General features: G+C 41.8%; 1 protein-coding gene across 2 annotated transcripts in view; it reads right to left on the bottom strand.

The window, feature by feature from the left end:
* The window catches only part of TRIM13 (tripartite motif containing 13), a 40327-nt gene extending 22096 nt beyond the window's left edge, over positions 1–18231 (bottom strand). For both annotated transcript variants that reach the window (XM_053899767.1, XM_053899768.1), the window contains exon 1: positions 18128–18231. The gene's annotated coding sequence lies outside the window, so the exon portion shown is untranslated. The remainder of the gene's footprint in view (positions 1–18127) is intronic.
* Positions 18232–21472: the final 3241 nt, after the last annotated feature.

Raw genomic sequence — 21472 nt, 5'->3', positions numbered from 1 at the left:
AGGCAGAGAGAAAGAATCCCAAGCAGGCTCCAGTACAGAGCCTGATACAGGGCTCTATCCCGTGCGTCATTAGATCATGACCTGAGCTGAAATCAAGAGTTGGACGCCTAACTGACTGAGCCAACCAAGCGCCCCAATATGTAGCCATTTACAAAATGATTTAGAAGACTATTTAACAACTTTAAAAATTAATGTCTCTTATAAGTGAAGAAAAGCAAATTTCAAAAGGTGTATATATAACATAACACAGATTGTGTGTGCACGCATACATATGCACATATTAAAAAGACTGATCACGATGTCAACAATTGTTATCCATAGTAGTATAAAGTGGAAATAACCTTTATTTTGTCCTGATTCTTCACTGGATTTTTCAAAGTTTCTCTAATGGTTATATAATGTATATCTTTATAGTCCTAAAAAAAAGTTCTTTTAAAAGTTGCTGGCCTAGGGGCGCCTGGGTGGCTCAGTCGGTTTAGCGGCCGACTTCGGCTGGGGTCATGATCTCACGGTCCGTGAGTTCAAGCCCCACGTCGGGCTCTGTACTGACAGCTCAGAGCCTGGAGCCCGTTTCAGATTCTGTGTCTCCCTCTCTCTGACCCTCCCCCGTTCATGCTCTGTCTCTCTCTGTCTCAAAAATAAATAAACGTTAAAAAAAAAAATTTTTTTTTTTAATTTTTAAATAAATGGTTACAACTACCCATAATGTTACTATAAAACCAGCCTGATTACCTTATTCAGAAATATATTAAAATTTTATCATAAGATAGTTTAAATACACAAAAAAGTTATATAAAAAATAGCTATGTACCCACATTATCTCCATGTATGTTTTTACACCTTTACTACATATGTAAATATCCGTGAAAATAAATAGTATTATTTTACACACTAAAAACCTTATATAATAATCGTGTCACAATACACAAGGATGTGTATTTTTAAGAATAGATGTTTCTATCATAATAACACACACTGTCAGTTGCTGGTTGAGGAGGGAAGTTTGCCACCCTCTCTGCCCACCAAGGGGTTATCATGGAGGTCAGAGCTGAGGCTCTAGTGAGGACTTGCCTGGATTGGAATCCAGGGTTGTTTTCTTCTTCTTCTTCTTCTTCTTCTTCTTCTTCTTCTTCTTCTTCTTCTTCTTCTTCTTCTTCTTCTTCTTCTTCTTCTTCCTCTTCTTCTTCTTCCTCTTCTTCTTCTTCTTCTTCTTTTTATAGAATTTTTTTCATTCTTTTTATTAATTATTCTGAGAGAGAAAGAGAACACATGGAAGTCGGGGAGGGGCAGAAAGAAAGGTCAGATCCTGACCTGAGCCAAAATCTAGTGTGGGACACTTAAACAACTGAGCCACCCAGGCACCCCTGGAATCCAGAATCTTCTATTCACCAACAGTGTAACATGAGACAAATTACTTACTCTCTGATTCACAGTGTTCTCATCTGTAAAACAGAGGTAATGACAGTTCCTATTTCATAAAGTGATGAGTAGAAATTAAGGTTATGCATGGGAAATGCTTGGTACGGTGAAACACAGTACCTAGAAGTGTCAATAGGTGTTACTATCATTGTCATCTTTATTATTGCAGATACGAACTCAGACATGGATCTAACATTCTTCCCACAATGAAACGGAATGTTGCGTTTGATTCCCAGAGCCAACTCAGAGTAAGAGAGTATTTCGTGCTTTCTGCCTTCTTCCTGTGAGGTGCTGCTAGTTAACATTCAGCTTTGGCAAAGGTCGGGGATGGGAAGCCGTGCTTTATAGTGTTTACCAATTTCTATGGTGTAAAAATACTCCCACCGTGGTAGATTTCAACCTGAAGTTCACTGAATGCAGAGGCAGAAAGAGATGATCACAATCTTCTCTCTCAAGCTCAAGGAGCCTGCCCCGGCACACCCAAGAGGTAATCTCTCTTCTCTTTTGCAGTCCCTTTGTTCCCTGATGAAACCAGATCTCTTCCCTCTCAGGAGGAGGACCTGTATGTCTACCTGCTGTCCTCCTGCAGAGGTAAGAGGCTGTGCCTGGAAGTTAGAGGAAGTCTTCAGGCCTGAGCCTCAAAGCGGTGCTCAGACCCAGCTCACCAGACTGTCCATAGCAAATGGTACTTTAATTCTCATTTGCTAGTGTTCCCTACATGTCTACTGCCCTCGGGGGATCTTGGCTGTGGCTGTGGCTGTGACTTGGGTAAGACTGTTATCTTTGGATCACATCAACATAATGCCTTCTTAAGACCAAAAGCTCCTTACCTATTTTTAACATGTAGCATTTATATATGGCACTATTTTTGCTTAGGAAGTTAAAGTAATCATTTTTGTGTCTTTCCACAGTCTTCAAAATGATACTTTTTGATAACTACATAATTCCATTAATACACTTAAAATAAGGTGTCTGTAAAGGAAAAAGAACCAGGGGGCAAACACTGGGGAAAGAATAAGAATTTCAAGAACTGAGTATAGTCTTGAATATTAGAGAAGTAAAGTGAACCATTGAATCTTCCAATTAGGTCACTAATGATTTTAGGAAGAGAAAGTTAATCTCTGTCCTGGGGGCAGAAGTAGGCAAAGACAGTGAAGGAATTAAGATCACATATTTGCCGAGTACCAGGGACTATGGTAGATGCTTTTCTTGCATGACCTCATGTGGAAGTTACAGCGAAGAAACCAAGGCTTGGAGTCGTTCGCTAACCGGCCCAGGGTTGCCCAGATCAGTCTTCATTTTATTGCAGTCAGGAGTGAATGAGAATGAAGACAGTAGAGACAGGAAGTATGAATAATTCTTTCTGGAATCATGACGGGGAAAGAAGAGAAAGCCAGGTGTAAGGACATGGAATCACTGCTTTTATAATAAAAACAAAGCTCAGTTCCTCCAAGGTTGACACTGAAAAAGAGCCCTCACGTGACTGCAAGGCCAGAAGCAGAGACCGCCAAACCCTAAACCCTGTCCCGGAGATTCATCTCTCTTCTGGGAATCTTGGCCTCATTATCTTTGCTCCAACAAAGCCTGCTCAGATCTTTCTTCCTTTCCTATCTGAGACGCCAGCACAAGGTAACAAAAGGCATTTTTTAAAATTGAAGTATGGTTGACACAATGTTACACATAAAAGGCATTTCCTAACATCCCATGGCAAAACCAAATCAAAGCTAGAAAGTTTAAATGAAAGGGTAATGTTTCCTAACCTTGGCTGGTCATAGAAACTGCCCCGAATGTCAGGAGATTTGGATTCAGAAGGTCTATAGTGGCGGCCTGGCAACGGTGTCTTAAAGTAATTCCAGTTTATCCTTAAATTCCTGCAAGTTTGGGTATCACTGCACTGGCAAGTAACAGAGCAATAAACATAGTAACATACATCCGTGTGGTCTGGCTCCCAAGACAAAGCGTGCTTACAACCGTGTTGAGGTCCTCACCCTCATCTCATGGGTTTGATGCTACATTGGCACATGCTGGCTTCTTTAAACTCCGATCTGGGCCCAACAGAGGGAAGCCCTTGGCCAAATCCCAAGGTGGCAAGGAAGGAGGGAAAGAGGGCTTCTTCCATTCTTAACACTTCCCAAAGACTGGGTCATTAGTTCCTAACCAGCTTACCAAAACAGGCAAGGCCTGACTTCACCCGCCCTGTCCCCTTCTTTCCTGTCATCGCTCCAGCAGGAGGAATGGTGGCAGCCTGTTGGCAGCCCGCTCTCTGCCACCCGATCCTCAGTCTCACCACGAGTGAGTCTTGGGGAGGGTGACCAGACATCCAGGCTTGCCTGGGGTTAGTCCTGACCTACCACTCCCAAGAGCCCAGAGTCCTGTCTGGTTCGCTGTACTCTTTCATTCTCAGAAGGGTCCCAGTTCGGATGATAAATTATATAGTCACGCTGTCTATGAACGACGAGCTAGAACAAAAACAGGAGTGCACAAAAGCAAGTAGTAGTCTGCCAGCAATTTACATAATGACTTCCATTTATCAAGCAAATGACTCTGTGACACCACACACATCACTTCAATTAACCCTCACAGCAACCCCGGGAGGGACAAGGATTTTGCAAATGAGGGAAGTACCAGGGTCAAGCGCCTTGACCAGAGCCATCCAACTATGAGGAGCAGAACTGGATTCAAACATCCATCTGCGTGACCCCAACTTCTGCCCTGAAAGGGGCCTGGCTGACTCTTCAGGGCATGTGGACACCGCCCGCACCCCCCCCCCCCCCCGCCCCGCCCCCTGCCCCAGTCTCTGACCCTGTGAAGAAACAACTTTACGAAGAAAGCCGGTCACTTTCCACACTAAAGGAAAACTCTCAATATTCACATTTTCATCTCACATTTGAGAGTAGAAATCTGCTTCTGCAGCTGTTGTCGCTTGCTTGTTTCTGTAACCTGATTTGAAAGAACACTCCCAAGAGAAGCAACGAAGTCTGCAGAAGCACAGTTTGACTCAAATGGATCCAACCCGTTCGCAAATGGAAAATAACACTGAGGAATCAGTTTTGCATCACATGCATTGCCGCTTTGAGTTGTTCCTAATGGCACCGAGGACTTAAATGTAACCCAGAGAATGGATTAAAATCCTTGCTTTGTATTTGCATGATTTAATCTTCTAAACCTATTGCTCTCCCGGTAGAGGTGACTTTAAATTTTAGCTTTCACAGGGGCACCTGGGTGGTTCAGTTGGTTAGGCTTCCGGCTTCGACTCAGGTCGTGATCTTGTGCTTTGTGAGTTCAAGCCCCACGTTGGGCTCTGTGCTGACAGCTCAGAGCCTGGAGCCTACTTAGGATTCTGTGTCTCCTTCTCTCTCTGTCCCTCCCTGGCTTGTGATCTGTTTCTCTTAAAGATAAATAAACATTAAAAAAAATATTTTTAAAATTTTAAACTTTACTTTCATCACCAGATTGTCTGCAGTTTCCATTCCCCCCCCCCTTTATAAGACAAATGGGTATTTTTTTGCATTTTAATTTTTTATTCCAAAAGCACTCCCTTAATGCATTCTCTTTGACACACACACACACACACACACACACACACACACACACACATCACACATAGGCTTAAGTGACCTTTGATCAATTACTCCAGTCTCAGACCTGTACACTGTTACTGATTTGGTTTTTTGTCCTTCTAGATATTTTTCTACTCAGGAAATTATTTTCTTCTACTTTCTGCCTTTTGCAATAAAGCTTCCAATATAACTGCTTTTCCCTTCCTCCCCTCAAACTCCGTCATGAGGAAGCAACATTTTAAAATCTCAGAGGTTGAAATCTCCTGGGGAGTTGTGGTGGCCCCCTTCTCTCTATCTAGTCTGTCCTTCACCCTGTTGAGTGCTTAAGAGCAAAAGCTCCAGAGTCAGAATTCTGGGCGTGAATCGTGGCTCCATCACTTACTACCTGAGTGACCTTGGGCAGGTTCATTCATTCATTGTTTGTTCAGTAAATATTTATTGAGCGCCCATTAAGCGTTAGGGATATAATGGTGCACAAGACAATATTCTGACCCTTACAGAGCTTGTATTCTAGTGGGAAACACAGAATATAAACTTATGAATGAATAGAGCATAATTCTAGGATGCAATAAATGCCATGAAGGAAAATGAAACAGAGTCAGGGGACAGATACCACCTTTTTCAATGTAGGTGATCAGAGAAAACTTCCCTGAGGACATGACGTTAGAGCAGAGAGCTAAGTAAAGTCAGAGAACAAGCCATGAAAAGTTGTGAAGGGAATGGCAAGTACAAAGGCCCTGAGGCAGAAACCAACTTCAGGCGTTGGAGGAACAGCAGGAAGGCAAGTGAGCTGAAACAGTGTAGGAGAGAGAATGGTGGTGCATGAAGCATTCTGCTTTCCACCACCATCCCTGTCTTCTTACCCCTGTTGTACCCAAACCCCCAAACTTCTGCGTATCCCTGTAGTACCCCAACTCCAGCTCTGTGGGTCCGACAGCCTACTGTTTTCCTACCTTTTTATTGCTCCTCCCCTCTCTCATATCCTCACTTCCCTCCTTAACCAGCTTGGTTCCAAAGTCCAGTATAGTAACTTCTCCCTTGCATAAACACTCAACTCCTCAGCTGCCCATCATCTTTCTTTCCTCAGACTTGTAACACTTCCTCCCCCAATCCTCGTCTTCGCTGACAGACTTCCTGTTTCGCCGAGAAAATAGAAGCAAGCCAGAGAGGGCTCCACAAGCTCCCACCTGCACTTGTCCCCCATCCCCGCCTTCCGTCCTGTGGGTGCCAGGGAGGAAGGCCCTCCTGCAGGTGCACACACTCCATCCCTCCAGCCTTCTCTGGTGAGTGTCCTTCTTTCTCCTTCGTGGTGCCATCAGCAGGACTTTCCTGCACTGTCACAAGGCCACCTCCTGATGACCCACCTGCCCCTGCAGCCACCACCTCATGTTTCTGACCGTCTCTACAGCACAACCACTTTTGCTCACCACCGTCACCTTCTTTTTCTGCATCCCCTCTGAACCCTTGCCAGCCTGCTGTGTCCCACTGTCCCACTGAAACTCCTCGTTTGCTAAGCCTTCCACGTTGGCAGACCCAATGCTTGATCCTCATTTCCCAGACCTGTGGCAGCATGGGAGCCCTCTTCCTGCGCTGTCCTGACCTCCATTATTGTTCCTGTTTCTGACTCCAAGCAAGGCTCCCTGCAACCACTCCTGCCCATCTTCACAGGCACATCTCTGACCTGCTCATATTCCTCCCCTGCTGCGCACCCACTCAGTGTCCAAGTCCTGGGTGGGGCAGGGAACTCCAAGTTCCTACATGGCCTGCCCTCTCCCCAAACCACCCCCAGGACCTCTCTGACCTCTGCTTACTGCCATACCTTACTCTCTGTGCTCTAGACACGTCTGCCTCATTGCTGTTCCACAAACACGCCAAGCACACTCTTCCACAGGGCCTTTGCACTTGCTGTTCCCTCTGTCTAGAATGTTCTTCCTCCAGAATCCACTTGGCTCACTCCTTTGTCACCTTCATGTTTCTGCTCTAGTGTCACTTTCTTGAGAAGACCTTCCTGGCCATCCCCTCAGCCATCCTGGTGGCCCCTCACTGCCACTCAGCACTCCCTAGTCTCCTTTTCTTTCTTTTTTTTTTAAGTTTTTTTTTTTTTTTTATTAATCTCTACATTGTGGGGCACAAACTCATGACCCCGAGGTCAAGAGTCACATGCTCTACCGAATGGGTCACCCAGGCTCCCTCCTATTCTCCTTTTCTACTTCATTTTTCTCCATAGAACTTACTACTATCTGATAGCCTACATTTTTTTTTAATTACTGTTTCCTCCCACTAGAATGTAAGCTCTATGAGTTAAAATTTAAAAAGACCACTCTTGCGGGGGGTGGGGGGGGGGTGGGGGTTGTGCCTTGGTGGCTCAGTTGGGTGAGCGTCCAACTCTTGATTTTGGCTCAGGTCGTATCTCACAGTTCATGAGTTCAAGCCCCACATCAGGCTCTGTGCCCTGACATTGTGGAGCCTGCTCGGGATCCTGCCTCTCCCTCTGTCTACCTCTCCCCCACTTGCTCTCTATCTCTCTCTCAAAATAAACTTCGAAAACCTTAAAAAAATAAAAAAAATTAAAAGACCACTCTGGGGAGATACAGGCGTCCAGTTACAGAATGAATTCAGCATGGGGATGAAAGTTACGGCAGAGGGAATATAGTCAGCGACATTTTAATAGTGCTGCATGGTGACAGATGATGGTTACACCGCAGTGAGCACAACATCAAGTTTTGAGAAGTCAAATCAACTGTCTTGTACACCTAAAACCAATGTAACACTGTGTCAACTATACTCAAATAAACACATTTTTAAAAAAGAAAAAGAAAAAGGCCACTCTGGCTGCTGTGTGTAGGGAAGACTGTACTGGCTGGGGGCGGGGTGGCCGTTGAAGGGTAAGGCAAAATCCAAGCCAGATAGATAATGAGGCCCTGAGCTAAGGTGGAAAAAGGTTAGGGGCTCCTGGGTGGCTCGGCTGGCTAAGCGTCTGACTTTGGCTCAGGTCATAATCTCACAGTTCATGAGTTTGAGCCCCACATCGTGCTCTCTGCGGTCAGTGCAGAGCCTGCTTCAGATCCTCTGCCCCTCTCTCTTTCTCTGCCCCTTCCCTGCTCCTGCTCTCTCTCTCTCTCTCCCTCTGTCTTTCTCTCTCTCAAAAATAAATACACTTTAAAAAATATATATGAAAAAAAAGGTCAGAGTTTTGGATATATTTTGGAATTATCACAGACAGACAGAACTTGTTATAAATTGGATGAGGGGTCTGAGAGAAAAGAGGAATTTGGTTTGGGGCCTCGGAGCTTTCTGAGATGGTTTCCCTAACTGTAAAATGGGGACAATTAGAATGTCCCCCTTGTGGAACTGTGGCAGAAAGGGATAGAAGACATCCAGTGTCACACAGCGTTGGGCACGTAGTAAACGCTCAGGAAACGTTGGCGCTTATTACTGCCCCAAAGATGACCGCGTTTCCCTGCTTCCTGGGTAAATAGGATTACAGAAATAGCCACCCCACAGAGACTGAGGAAACAAAACACTTTTTGTCGAGTGCACCCTCCCCTCCCGAGGGATAGGCTTTTACTTTATTTAACAGAATACTTAACATTAGTGTTGGAACAGTTTACTTGCACACAGATACATAAAAGGATTCCTCACATTTCAAAAGAATCCTAAATCGCCTTTAAGTAGTGTTTGTCCATTCGATACTTAGCAGAAAGAGTAACTAAACGCTGAAATTACAAACCTCTGCCGATTAAAAATCAATCCAAATGTAAGAAAAGTACATCTGAAATAATAATGATTTTTCAGGTATTTGCTGCATTTTAATACACTAGATGCTAAAATACCACACTGTCTGGTTCAATACCTGGCAACACTCTTTGTCAGTGTAACTCAGCTTTCTGCAAAGGCAACACCCAGCCCTTTTTGGCTGCCTTGGCCTGTCCTCATTTCCCCCTGGAAAACTGTTTTAAACCTAGTACAGATAACATTCTGCCTGTCTTACAATTAGCAGCTTCTCTCAATGGGTCAGCTGGTTTCACAAGTGCTTCTGTGGGCTAGCCCTGTATCTTCTTTCAAAACCTCTCAAAGGCAGCCTCCAGGTTGCCTGTGAAAAGCTGCCTGTGGGGAATTTAGGGGCTGCTCTGGGACCTTCAGGGACTTTCCTGCTAGCATCTCTGTCCCACCAGATCTCCCTGATTATTATCTCCGTGATTATTATTTCCCCCACTCATTGGTAGACCAGCCATTCTTCTTCTTAGCCGCCAGGCACCCTGGGAGATTGGTGAGGAGTCCCAAAATCTGAGGCACCTTTCCCTCCCTGCCCCATAACTGAACTTCTCCTTAAATGCTTATACTACCTGGGAACCTGAAAAAACAACCTTAATTTTGAACTGGAGCTAAAAGAATTTGCCCAGTGGTTGGGTCTCTGCTCCATGACCTCCAGACTCAACTGGAAAAGACTCTTGCTTCTGAAAGTAGGGTCTTAGATGGACCAGCAGGCTCACCAGGAAACTTGTTAGAAATACAGAATCAGAGGTGGCATTCTGGGCCTGTTGAATCAGAATCTGAGTTTTAACACGACGCCCAGGTAATTCCCACACATCTTCAAGTTTGAGAAGCCAGAGAAGTGCTCTGGCCCCTCCATTCCTGCTTGCTACGGAGAATTCTTGTGTTCCCTTTAAGGGACTTTAAGCCCCAGCCTAGTGTTCCGTTTAAGGGACTTTAAGCCCCAGCCTATTACATTGTGCTCACTTTCCTCCCTCCCTTCCTTCCTGCCTTCCTTCCTTTTCTCCCTCCCTTCATTCCTTTCTTCCTTTCTTTCTTTTTTGATCTCTATACCCAATGTGGGATTCAGGGTTGCATGCTCTATCAACTGAACCAGCCAGGCACCTTGTTTTCACTTTTCACTGAATCCGGAGCCCAGGACTTCCCATACCTACTCTGCCCTTCTCCCTCACAGTCTTTGTTTGTTTGTTTGTTTGTTTGTTTGTTTGTTTGTTTTTATGGACCCCTTTCCCTTCTACAGCCCTGTTCCCCCACTCAAGGCTCCGCTCCTGGGGCATTCCCTGGAAGGCAGATTTTTCTGCTGTGCTTCTCCCAAAGTAGAGCCTGTGATACCAATCCGAGGGTCCCCTCTTCTGCACCTCTTAGAGCTGCCTTAACCTGTCCAGTGACAGTCCCTTAAAGCTGGGCCACACTGCCCCCTGCCCTGGTCTTTGGATGGATGTGAGAGGTCTCACGAAGAGCAGGGGACTTGCCAAGGCTTACTCTGAAGTTGAGACCTCCCAGCCTTCCCCCACTGCATAGACATACTGTTCCTTTTCCCTGCCAGCTAGTCCTTACAGCCTCAACAGAGAAGCAGAACACAAGTAAAGGCTACCTTCAAGTGGAGACACCCAGGGAAGGAGGGGGATGTGGACCGACAACCAGCTTCAACCAGCTTCGGAAAAGAGTCAGGACTCCTTGGAAACTAGCCAGCAGGAGGGGCAGGTACATTTAAAATGCTCCAAGCACTTGATTCTTTGAAGATTTGAGGATTTGAGTTTAGGGTTGTTTTTAAGCTTTCCAAATGAGAAAAAAAAATTATCAGAAACCTTTTCTGGATGTTGGAAACTAGAGGCTCTCCTAAAATACTAACGTAAGGCTTCTTGGCTCTCAATCTAGTGGTCAGGTTATTTAACCACACATTCTTTCCCACACCTTTATCATTTATTATGCAACCGATTCCCATCCCAAAAAGTATATTAAAAGCCAACTTCCAATCTTTTAAAAAAGTGCCTTTGGAATGTTATCCTCATTATTAAAATAGTGTCTTTCCAAATTTTTATTCAGCAGACAATTATTACAGGACTTTTTATGTACCAAGCACTGTCCTAGGAGGTTTACAAAAATTAGCTCATTGGATCCTTAAAATAATCTAATAAAATATGTACGGTTATTAACTATGTTTATAGATGAGGAAATTAAGTCACAAAGAGGTTAAGTAACTTGCTTATGGTCACACAGTTAATAAGGACAGAACCAGAATTCATATCCAGAAAGTCTGGGTGGGTCACAGTCATATGCTGAATCACTAGACTCTGCTGCCTCTTTAAAGGCCTGGGTATGTGTGTGTGTGTTTATTTATATTTATATTTTAAATTTAATTTCAATTTTATTTATATGTAAATATAAAATATAGTTTATTTACTATACAATACATATATGACATATTTTTTACATTTACATATTATGTATTTTTATATGTATATTATATACATACATAAATCTATATGAGAGAGAGTGTGAAAGAGAGATAGAAGGATTCTAGTTGTAGTTTTTCCAAATGGCCACCTTTCCACGTGTTTTCAAAACCTGCCTAAAACCCAGTTTTGAAAGAAGTATACTTTTTCTATAGACATATCCTCTTGAGGAGTCTAGAGGACTGTTTCACAAACTTCAGCTTCCTCATCTGAGAAATGTGCTAGCTGGATTAAAGGAACTAGTTTGTCGAATGAGTGTAATGAGCCCTTCAACTTTAAAATTATTAAAATTTCCTGAAAAAATATCCAGGTAATTTTTCTTCTTTAAGTTTGATTCTACCAGAGAGGTCATGGCTTAGTATTCCTTAAGCTAATTCCGGCCTGTTCTTGTGCCCTTGGACTGAACATAACCCAGGCTTGTTCTGTACAATTGGTAACGTCTTAATGCGTATGTGCCAGGTTTAAGTTTAAATTTCTGTAATCTCAGCTCAGGCCTCGGGTTCACCCAAAAGGTAACGCTCCAGTAAACAAGCCCGGGCAAAGGAACGGCGTTCTGGCTACTGATGCAAGTCCGCCCTCTGCTGGCCTTATGGAGGTGATGCGGCCTCATGAAGGGACCTCTTCCCCTCCTGGGTACAGCCCAGCTTTAGCCTTTCCCCTCCTCCTGTAGCATTCCTACGAAGCAACATTTGTTTAGCACATATCCTGAGCTAGGCACAAGTGTGCTTAGGACTGGAGATCAAAGATAAATAAAACTGTCGCAGCCTTAAAGGATCTCACAGCCTATTGGGGCACACCCAAATCAGATCATTATAATTCAACTTGAGAGTTGTGTCACTAGAACTGTGCCTCCTGTACCATAAGTTTGCAACCACAAGTGGCATACAAGAGCCCAAATCAAACACCACAGTACAATGCCTTTTTGTTAGGGAGGGAGGACTATGACTCATTCTAGCATTTTCTCTGTGCACAGAAACAGACGACCTGCATAGGAACAATCTGGCTAACCTATGTTCCCTTAGAGACCCAGGCTACCTGGGAGTTGTCCTGACCATCCCCCCTCCAAGATGAGTGTGAGAGGGGATGCAGAGAAAGGTCAGGATTTGAGAGAAGGGGAGAGAGAGAGAGAGAGAGAGAGAGAGAGAGAGAGAAAGTAAGTTAAGAATAGGGGCCAGGAGATACCTAAGTGGCTCAGTCGGTTAAGGACACGACTTTGACTCAGGTCATGATCTCACAGTTGGTGAGTTCGAGCCCCTGCATGGAGCTCTGTGCTGACAGCTCAGAGCATGGAGCCTGCTTCAGCTTCTGTATCTTCCTCTCTCTCTGCTCCTTCCCTGCTGGTACTCTCTCTCAAAAATAAACATTAAAAAAAAAAAAAATAGGGGCCAGGAGGATACCTATGCATTTCCACATTAAATGAGTCAGTGCCTTTAAAATATACAACCAAGATCTTTGACTTTTAATAAGGAGATTCTAGCTTATCTTCCCAACTAGATTTTGCTGGATTTTGTTTTTTGATAGAATTTCTCTGGTCATGTTTTTGAAACTAGGCCAGGAGACTTCCTGACTTTCTAAAATACAAAAATTACCTCTGCTCCTCTTCTCAAATGTATATCAGACTCTGGACATACCCAGCAACCCTGTGTGCCTTTTAGTTAACTTTGTCTCCTCTAGCAATGATTTCCTTTCCTTTCACTTTAAAAGAAAGTCCTGCTGTTAACAAATATGCTATACAAGCCAAGTGAGGGGAAGAACTTGGAGGAAGAGGAAGAACACATTTTCCTTAATTTCTTCTCAAAATACATGAGGGGACAAAATAAAAGAGAAATAAAGAGGATAAATATGTCACTCAATGCAGTAGTCACTCTGGACAAATTTCTTGAAACCAAGATCTAAAGGAACAGCCATCATAGCAACAAATAGTGGACGTAATTACAAATGAAGACCTTGGATGAAATCTCTAAAACAGTTCTTACAAAGATGTAGTTCACAAAAATCTATGCAGAAGGGAGAAAGAAAAGACAAAATTGGAACCTCATGAGAGTCGAGAAAAAAGCAAAAGGGAGAAGGGAGACAGGAGAAGGTTGGGGAAACAGAGAGGAATATGAAGTATGAGTAGCCACAGGGCAGGGGCTGCACCATGATGAACATCTTACATTTACAATTAAAATGTAAGAAATGCATGTCATTGAAAAAAGCAGGCTTTTTTTCTACTCTAGTGAGAGTAGAACTTAAATGTTCTCTCTCTCTCTCTCTCTCTCTCTCTCTCACACACACACACACACACACACACGCAGGCAAATACGTGACAAATGCAGGCAACACAGAAGTCCATGGAGTGGAAAGTGAAAGCCCCTTCCCCCCACTCCCACCCTCTCAAACAGGTACCTCTAATGGAAGTGGGAGGGGTGCAGGGGGAGGTGCAGGTGGGAGGCAGTGAGCACCTAAGGCAAGTGGCCACACTCTGACCTGCTGAAGCCCAGCCCAGGATACTTGTGGTTAACCCAAGTGTTTTCAGCCAATGGCTTAACAGAAAATGCTTAGACAGGCTTCCTGCCCCTGAAAATCCTCACCTAATTCTCAGCAAATGTGAGCCCTATTACCAAACAACAACAACCCCCACCCCAATTTTATGCAATCAACAAAATCAAAACCTAAATTTTTATGCATGTCTGAAATGTTAAGAATGTACCTGTAAGGGGGCACCTGGGTGGCTCAGTTAGCTACGCGTCCGGCTCTTGATTTCAGCTCAGGTCAATGATCTCGTGAAGTCGGCTTCAGGCTCTGCTTTGACAGCACGGAGCCTGCTTGGGATTCTCTCTCCATCCCTCTCTCTCTGCCCCTGCCCTGCTCTCTCTCTCTCTTCCTCAAAATAAGTAAACTTTAAAAAATAATAAAATATTTTAAAAAAGAATGTACCTGTAGAAATTTTAAACATAGCACATTAAGCTTTGTGAAGTAAACTGAGTGAAAGGGTGTAAAACAAATACACAAATGTCACTGTAATGACCAAGGTAGCTGGTAGGTAGTGGTAAAAGCTGACCAGAAGGTTCACCTGGTTATATCATATTTATTCTTCTTTTATCTGCCCTAATTCAGGGGAGGTAGGATCGTAGGAGGCAGTGAGGATAAGGATGGGGTAGAGGGGACGGTCCACTAATGTGTTGTGCCTGGTGATAAATGCAAACGCGTTGAACTTCCACAGTTATGTTAGAATTTCATACATCTTGTAGAAAGGTTCAGATAGTATTTTCTCATGTAGCTTTAACACAAAATAAAAACTCCCAAAGAATGGTTAGCATATAGTACTTTACCTGTTATGCAAATAATAATAAATACTATTTATGTAACACATGATGAATAATATTTATGAGTAAATACAGACTCTCCTTCATATAATTATAAAAAAAGTTCTAATCATTTTATTAATAATCCTTTATATCATAATTCTTTAATTAAAGTATCAATTTGGCCTTTAACCAGAATATCCCCTAGGTTCTAGGAAGGTTAGGACTGGTACAGTGCTCTTTGTATCTCCCATGTTGTGCCTTTGTAGAGTTGGTTGGTTGGCTGGTTTATACCCTACTTTGTTCCACGAGAGATTTAAGATTGCTCAATGCCTTTCCATCAGAGGTGCCAGATTGTATTGAACTGTATGCTGCTAGGCTGTGTATATATGTTTATAAAGAATGTGTGCCAATTACAGCAGCCATAATATTAGATGAATATAATTGAATAATACTGAATACCAAAACTGATGTTAACAAAAACAAGTTACACACACACGCGCGCGCGCACACTTTTTTTTTTCTCTGTAGCTTTTTTGAGCACTAACAGAAGAGAAATGCATAAAAGATAAAGTCAAGCTGGGGTAGGTTCAAGGCAGTGAGTTCTTTGGAGTCCCTATCAGATGAGTGGATTTCTATCTGTTTAGTTATCCAAACAAACACAACAGAATAGAGATGTGAAGATAACTCAAGATTCTATCATCTCAGCATATAGTCCTTGCAAACTGCTGTCTTCTGTCTCCTTTTGGTTCTAAAGGAAAAAAGATACAAATCCCTGTTCTCTCTAGGGAGCTAATCCTCTGTTAAAATAGGCAAACCACGCAGCCCTTTATGTTTATTTGCAGTGTAGAATTATATAGCAGGGTAGAGGTACCAAATGCATTCAATAAATAAAATGCACTTTATTTAAAATAGAGAAGGATTTCCTGGGGGAACAAAAGCAGGAATGTTACAGTAATTTTGTGAATCATCCAGGCATAATTGCCAACCAACAAAAATAAGATATTCCATAATGCTCTCAGTCTTTATTAAATTCTGGTTTCTAGGGCATTGTTCTGCTGTTCGCTTTTGTTCAAACAAAGTCTTTACAACCAATACCCCTTATCTGTCAATATATGTACAGGGTGGAAGTCTTTATAATCATGGAAGTTTTTGTGCATAAAAGTTGTCTAGGTCCCAACTCTGAGTATGCAGTGAGCACAGGCCACAGGAGCATCACTAGGCCCAGGGACCCTGGGTTGACTGGGTCTTACCGGAGGGATCCTGAAATAACACAGCTAAAAGTGGAAAAACAGAAGCTAAAGTCTCAGCCTGTAAAATGGGCCTTGCATGACATCAGAGGGCAAGTAAAGTCAACAATGGGAGAACAGTGGTGGTTAAGACTCAGAAGCTAAGAAAAAGTCTTTAGGAGCCATGAGTCAACTAGAACCATTCAAAACTAAGGCCAAAATATTCCCCATCCCCCTTTCTCAGTCATTATATTACCAACTTAATTTACACTAAGAAATTAATAGTCATATGAGATGATGATGATGATGATGTTGGCATGAGTGGTGTTTTTTTCTCCTTGAATTCTAGACATACGATGTAACAACTCTTAATTATAAGCTACTTTACTGGTTTGCTTGAGTAACCACTGTCACAGGGATCAGAAATACTCAAACAGCGCATTCTCTCTGCAGATCAACAGGGGAATCAGAAGATAGCCCGGTGAACGAGGAGTCAGCCAAAGGGAGTCCAAAGAATAAAGTCACAGTGACATAAGGCTTTGATAGCTTAGGCACCCATCTGACTCTTGGGGCACCTTACTCCCCAAAGCATCTACATTAGGACCAGAATGTCTACTGGGAATAGAAATGCTAGTTGGCAGTCCTACGGGATCCAAAACTGTGAGAAAGGGAGAAGTTCAGTTTCTACAGGCTAGGGAATATAGAGGATTTTGCAGTTTATTTTTTGTAAATTGGAGAATTTTTTTTAAATATAAAACATTTTTCATAGGCCCCCTAAAGCCTCCTAGGACCTTGGCATGGAGTCTGTAGTATCCCATGATAATGGTCCCGACAGTTGTAGCCTCAGCCAGATATGCAGGAACCAGCATTCCTGACAGAATTGAGGGAGTACAGGTACTAGTTACTGGGACTAAGCCATGAATGGAATGCCCCATAAGAACAGAGCCAAAACTGTATTCCCCAATACCTGGTTCATAGTAGGCAAAAATAAGTATTTGAAAATGAATGAACAAATGAACAGGTAAACCAGAAAGCCAAAGTAGAGGAATGATAAGGTAAGTAGTTTTAAGTAGTAAAAACCGCAAGAGATCAGAATCCAGGAAATTAGATGAAGTCTAAAAGACTACAGCACCTGGTAATCAGAATACAGATCTAATCATAGTCATGGCCTCTGCATTTCCTGCTGAATTCGGGTGGCATTAAGTTTCTTGATATTTTTTCCAACATTTTATTATGCAAATGTGTAAACATATAGCAAAATTGAGACAATTTTATAATGAATACTGTACATTTACCATCTGGATTCTACCCCTAATATTTTATTTTACTTAATCACACATCTATTTATTTCTCTATCCAGTTGTCTATTCATCTTATTTTTTATGCATTCCCAGGTAAATTGCCGACATCACTGTATGTGCCCCTAAATAATTCAACACACATATCATTAACTAGAGTTAAAGATTTGTTGATGGTTTTTTTTTAATTTGAAGTGAAATTTATATGCAATTAAATGCAAAATCTTACTTGTAAGTCCCCAAGTTTTAACAAATGCCTACACCTGTGTATCCCAAATCCCTACTAAGATATAGAACACTACTATCACCTCAGAAATTAGTCATAATTTTTTACGAGTGATGATTTTCTTGGGAGAATGAGGGTAGAAGTGTTGAAACTTCAGTGTGGTCTGATTGCAGCTTAAAACAGCAGGGAAGAACTTTCAGGTAGTCCTATGTTGGGGAGTAAGTAGAACCCCATGAGCATCATCTTAAGAAATGATCTCAGGGCACGTGGGTGGCTCACTTGGTTAGACAACTGATTCTTGATTTTGGCTCAGGTCATGATCTCACAGCTGGTGGGATGCTCTGCATTGGCAGCGAGGAGCCTGCTTAGGATTCTCTCTTCCTCTCTCTCTGCCCCTCCCCTGCTTGTGCACACACAGAGAGCTCTCTCTCTCTCCCTCTCTCTCTTTCTTTCTTTCTCTCTTTCTCAAAATAAATAAGCTTTTAAAAATGATCTCAAGGGATTCATAAGAATGATTGATTACTAGCTGTTGTTGAACTTCAGTCTCAAGTTAAAGAAAATACAAGTACAGCCAGGTTGTAGCAAACTTCTTTCTTCTATAACGTACTCTACACTGACAAACACACAGAAGGAAAGGCGCTCGCTTGAATCCCACTTGTACCTCTGACAGGTCTGGAACTCAGTTGGCCTGACTCACTGCCAGAGTCCAGACTCTTCTGCATGGCTTTCTGCACTGTTTCTAGTACCCAGACAAATTAAATTCCTAAAGCCAATAAGCCAATAAGTCTTATTTCCTCTCAGAATTGGGTGCTGAAAACCACTCAAAAAGCTTTCTTAGTATAAATCTTAAGGTAATAAAACACAATCATTCATATTACCAGATTTGATCTTCATTTAACTGGTATTTTGCTGTGCAACATTTCGGATGTGGCTTCTGGCATCAGAATATGGAACCTGAGTCACATTTGTGTCATACATGGGCATTATGACGTCATCAAAATAAAACACCCTTTAAAAACTTTTAGTATGGAAATACTCAATTGTACACAAAAGTAGAGAATATAATAATGAATCTCCATGGACTTATCACCCAGCCCCAACAACTATGTTCTTACTAACATGCATTCAAGATTTGCCCATGTTGTGGCATGAATCAATACAGGGCATGTTGTTCCCCTGTATGGCTTTACCACAGTTTGTTTATTCCTTTACACCTTGATTACTTGTTCGGAGGCAGCTGTGAATAAATACTTACTACCCATTTTTGTGTGAACAAAAGTTTTCGTTTTAATTGGGTAAATACTTAGGAATAGGATTGCTGCTGGACCACGTGATAAAAGTATATTTAACTTTGTAAGCAATGGCAAAATTTTTTTCTTAAGTGGCTGTACTATTTTGCATTTCCGGCAGCAATGAATGAGAGTTCCTGTTGCTCCTCGTCACGGCCAACATTTTGTATTCATCTCCTTATTTTAGCCATTCTAATAGAAGTGTAGTAGTGATGCATTGTAGTTTTAAGTTATGTAACCCTAATGGACTAACGATGTTGAACGCCCTTCCATATATTCATCTGCCATCCATATATCTTCTTAGAGAAGTTTCTTTTCAGATATTTTGCCCATTTTTTAATTGGGTTGTTTTATTACTGTTGAGGTTAAAGAGTTCTTTATAGATTCTAAATAGAACTACCATATGACCCAGTCATTCCACTACTGGGTACCCAAAGAATACAAAAACACTAATTTGAAAAGATACATGCACCCCTATGTTTATAGCAGCATTATTTACAATTGCCAAACTATGGAAGGAGCCCAACTGTCCATCAATAGATGACTGGATAAAGAAGATGTGGCATATGTATACAATTATTCAGCCATAGAAAATAATGAAATCTTGCCATTGGCAATGACATGGATGGAGCTAGAGAGTATAATGCTAAGTGAAATAAATCAGTGAGACAAATACCACGATTTCACTCTTATGTGAAATTTAAAAAACAAAACAAACAAGCAATAAAGAGACAAACCAAAAAACTGACTCTTAACTAGAGAGAGCAAACTGATTGCCAGAGGGGAGGTGGGTGGAAGGATAGGTGAAATAGGTGAAGGGAATTAAGAGGACACGTAACGTGATGAGCGCTGAGCAATGTAGAGAATTGTTGAATCACCATATTGTACACCTGAAGCAGATATAACGCCATATGTTAACTATACTGGAATTGATATGAAAAAAAATAAATTGCATCAGGGGTGCATGGCTCAGTGAATAAAGCATGCAACTCTTTTTTATTTTTTTTAATTTTTAAAATATAATTTATTGTCAAATTGGCTTCTATACAACACCCAGTGTTCATCCCAACAAGTGCCCTCCTCAATGCCCATCACCCACTTTCCCCTCTCCCGCACCCCCCATCCACCCTCACCTTATTCTCTGTATTTAAGAGGCTCTTATGGTTTGCCTTGCTCCCTCTTTGTAACTATTTTTTCCCCTTCCTGTCCCCCATGGTCTTCTGTTAAGTTTCTCAAGATCCATATATGAGTGAAAACATAAAAGCATACAACTCTTGATCTCAGGGTTATAAGTTCAAGCCCCACTTTGGGTGTAGAGCCTACTTAAATTATAGCAAAAAAAAAGTTGTTTATATATTCTGAATACAAATTCCTCATTAGGGATGTGATCTGCAAATATTTTCTCCCCACTTATTGCTTGTCATTTCATTCTCTTAACAGATTATTTTGCAGAGCAAAAGTTTGTAATTTTGATAAAAGTCAGTTTTTCAACTTTTTGTTTTATGGGTTGTGCTTATGGTGTCATTTCTAAAAACAGATCGCCAAATCCAAGATCTCCAATGGCTTGGTTTTTTCTAGAAGTCTTATAGTTTTACATTAATATTTAGGTCTGTTGAGCTAATTTTTGTGAGTTACATGTCTAGATTTTCACTTGCACTTGGGTGAATAATTATGCCAGCATCATTTATTGAAGACGCTATCTTTTCTTTATTGAATTGCCTTTGTAACTTTGTCAAAAGTTTTTTGCACCTACGTTTTTGTAGGTTTATTTTTGGCCTCTCTATTTTGATCAATTGATCAATTGACATGTATACATCTATCTTTTTAACACTACCACACTGTCTTGATTACTATAGCCTTGTAATAAGCCTTAAAATTGGGTAGTGTAAATCCTCCAACTTTTTTATTTTGTGTTGTTATTCTTTAAAAAATTGGCTCTTCTCATTTCATAACCTTTTCCATATAAAAGCCGAATTCCCTTGTCAATATCTAAAATATGTCTGCCGAGATTTTCCTTGGGATTGTGCTCAATGTGGAGATCAAACCGGAGAGAATTGGCATCTTAACAATCTGAGTCTTCCAGCCCATAAGTACAGCATCTTCCTCTCTGCCCAGAGCAGATTCCACGCTGCCAGCCCAGAGCCTGATGTGGAGCTTGAAGTCTTGAACTATGAGATCATGACCTGAGACAAAACCAAGAGCCAGAGCCTCAGCCGACTGAGCCACCCAAGCGCCCCTCACAATCTGTTTAGTTTTGTAAGAAACTTCCAAACTCTGCTCCAAAGTGATTTTACCATTTGCTTTCCCACCAGCAAATGATTGAGAGCTCCTGTTGTTCCACATCCTCACTAGAATTTGATGTTGTCATTCTCAGATTTTGGCCATTCTGATAGGCATGTAGTGGTATCTCATTATTGCTTTAATTTGCATTTCCCTGATAACATAGGATGGGAAGCACCCTTCCATATGTTTATTTGCCATTTGCCATCTGTATATCTTCTTTGGAGAGATGTCTGTTAAGGTCATTGGCTCATTTTTAAATCAAGTTGTTTGTTTTCTAATGGTTGAGTTTTGTTTTGTTTTGTTTTTTAGGTTTTTAAAAAATGTTTATTTATTTTTGAGAGAGAGAGATCATGACCTGAGCTGAAATCAGATGCTTAACCAACTGAGCCACCGGGACATCCCTCTAACTGTTGAGTTTTAAGAGTTCTTTGTGCATTAAAAAAAATTTTTTTTAAAGTTTATTTATTTTGAGAGAGAGTGAGGCAGCACGAGTAGGGAATGGAGAGAGAGAGAGAGAGAGAGAGAGAGAGAGAGAGAGAGAGAGAGAGATCCCAAGCAGGCTCTGCACTTTCAGCACAGAACCCAATGTGGGGCTCAAATTCATGAAACCATGAGATCATGACCTGAGCCGAAACCAAGGGTCAGAGACTT

This window comes from Panthera pardus, unplaced genomic scaffold (assembly GCF_024362965.1).
Source record: "Panthera pardus isolate Hobbes unplaced genomic scaffold, ASM2436296v1 HiC_scaffold_1, whole genome shotgun sequence".
Classification (NCBI taxonomy): domain Eukaryota; kingdom Metazoa; phylum Chordata; class Mammalia; order Carnivora; family Felidae; genus Panthera; species Panthera pardus.
Note: the sequence above shows the minus strand (reverse complement) of the source record. Positions and strands in the feature narration are given on the sequence as shown.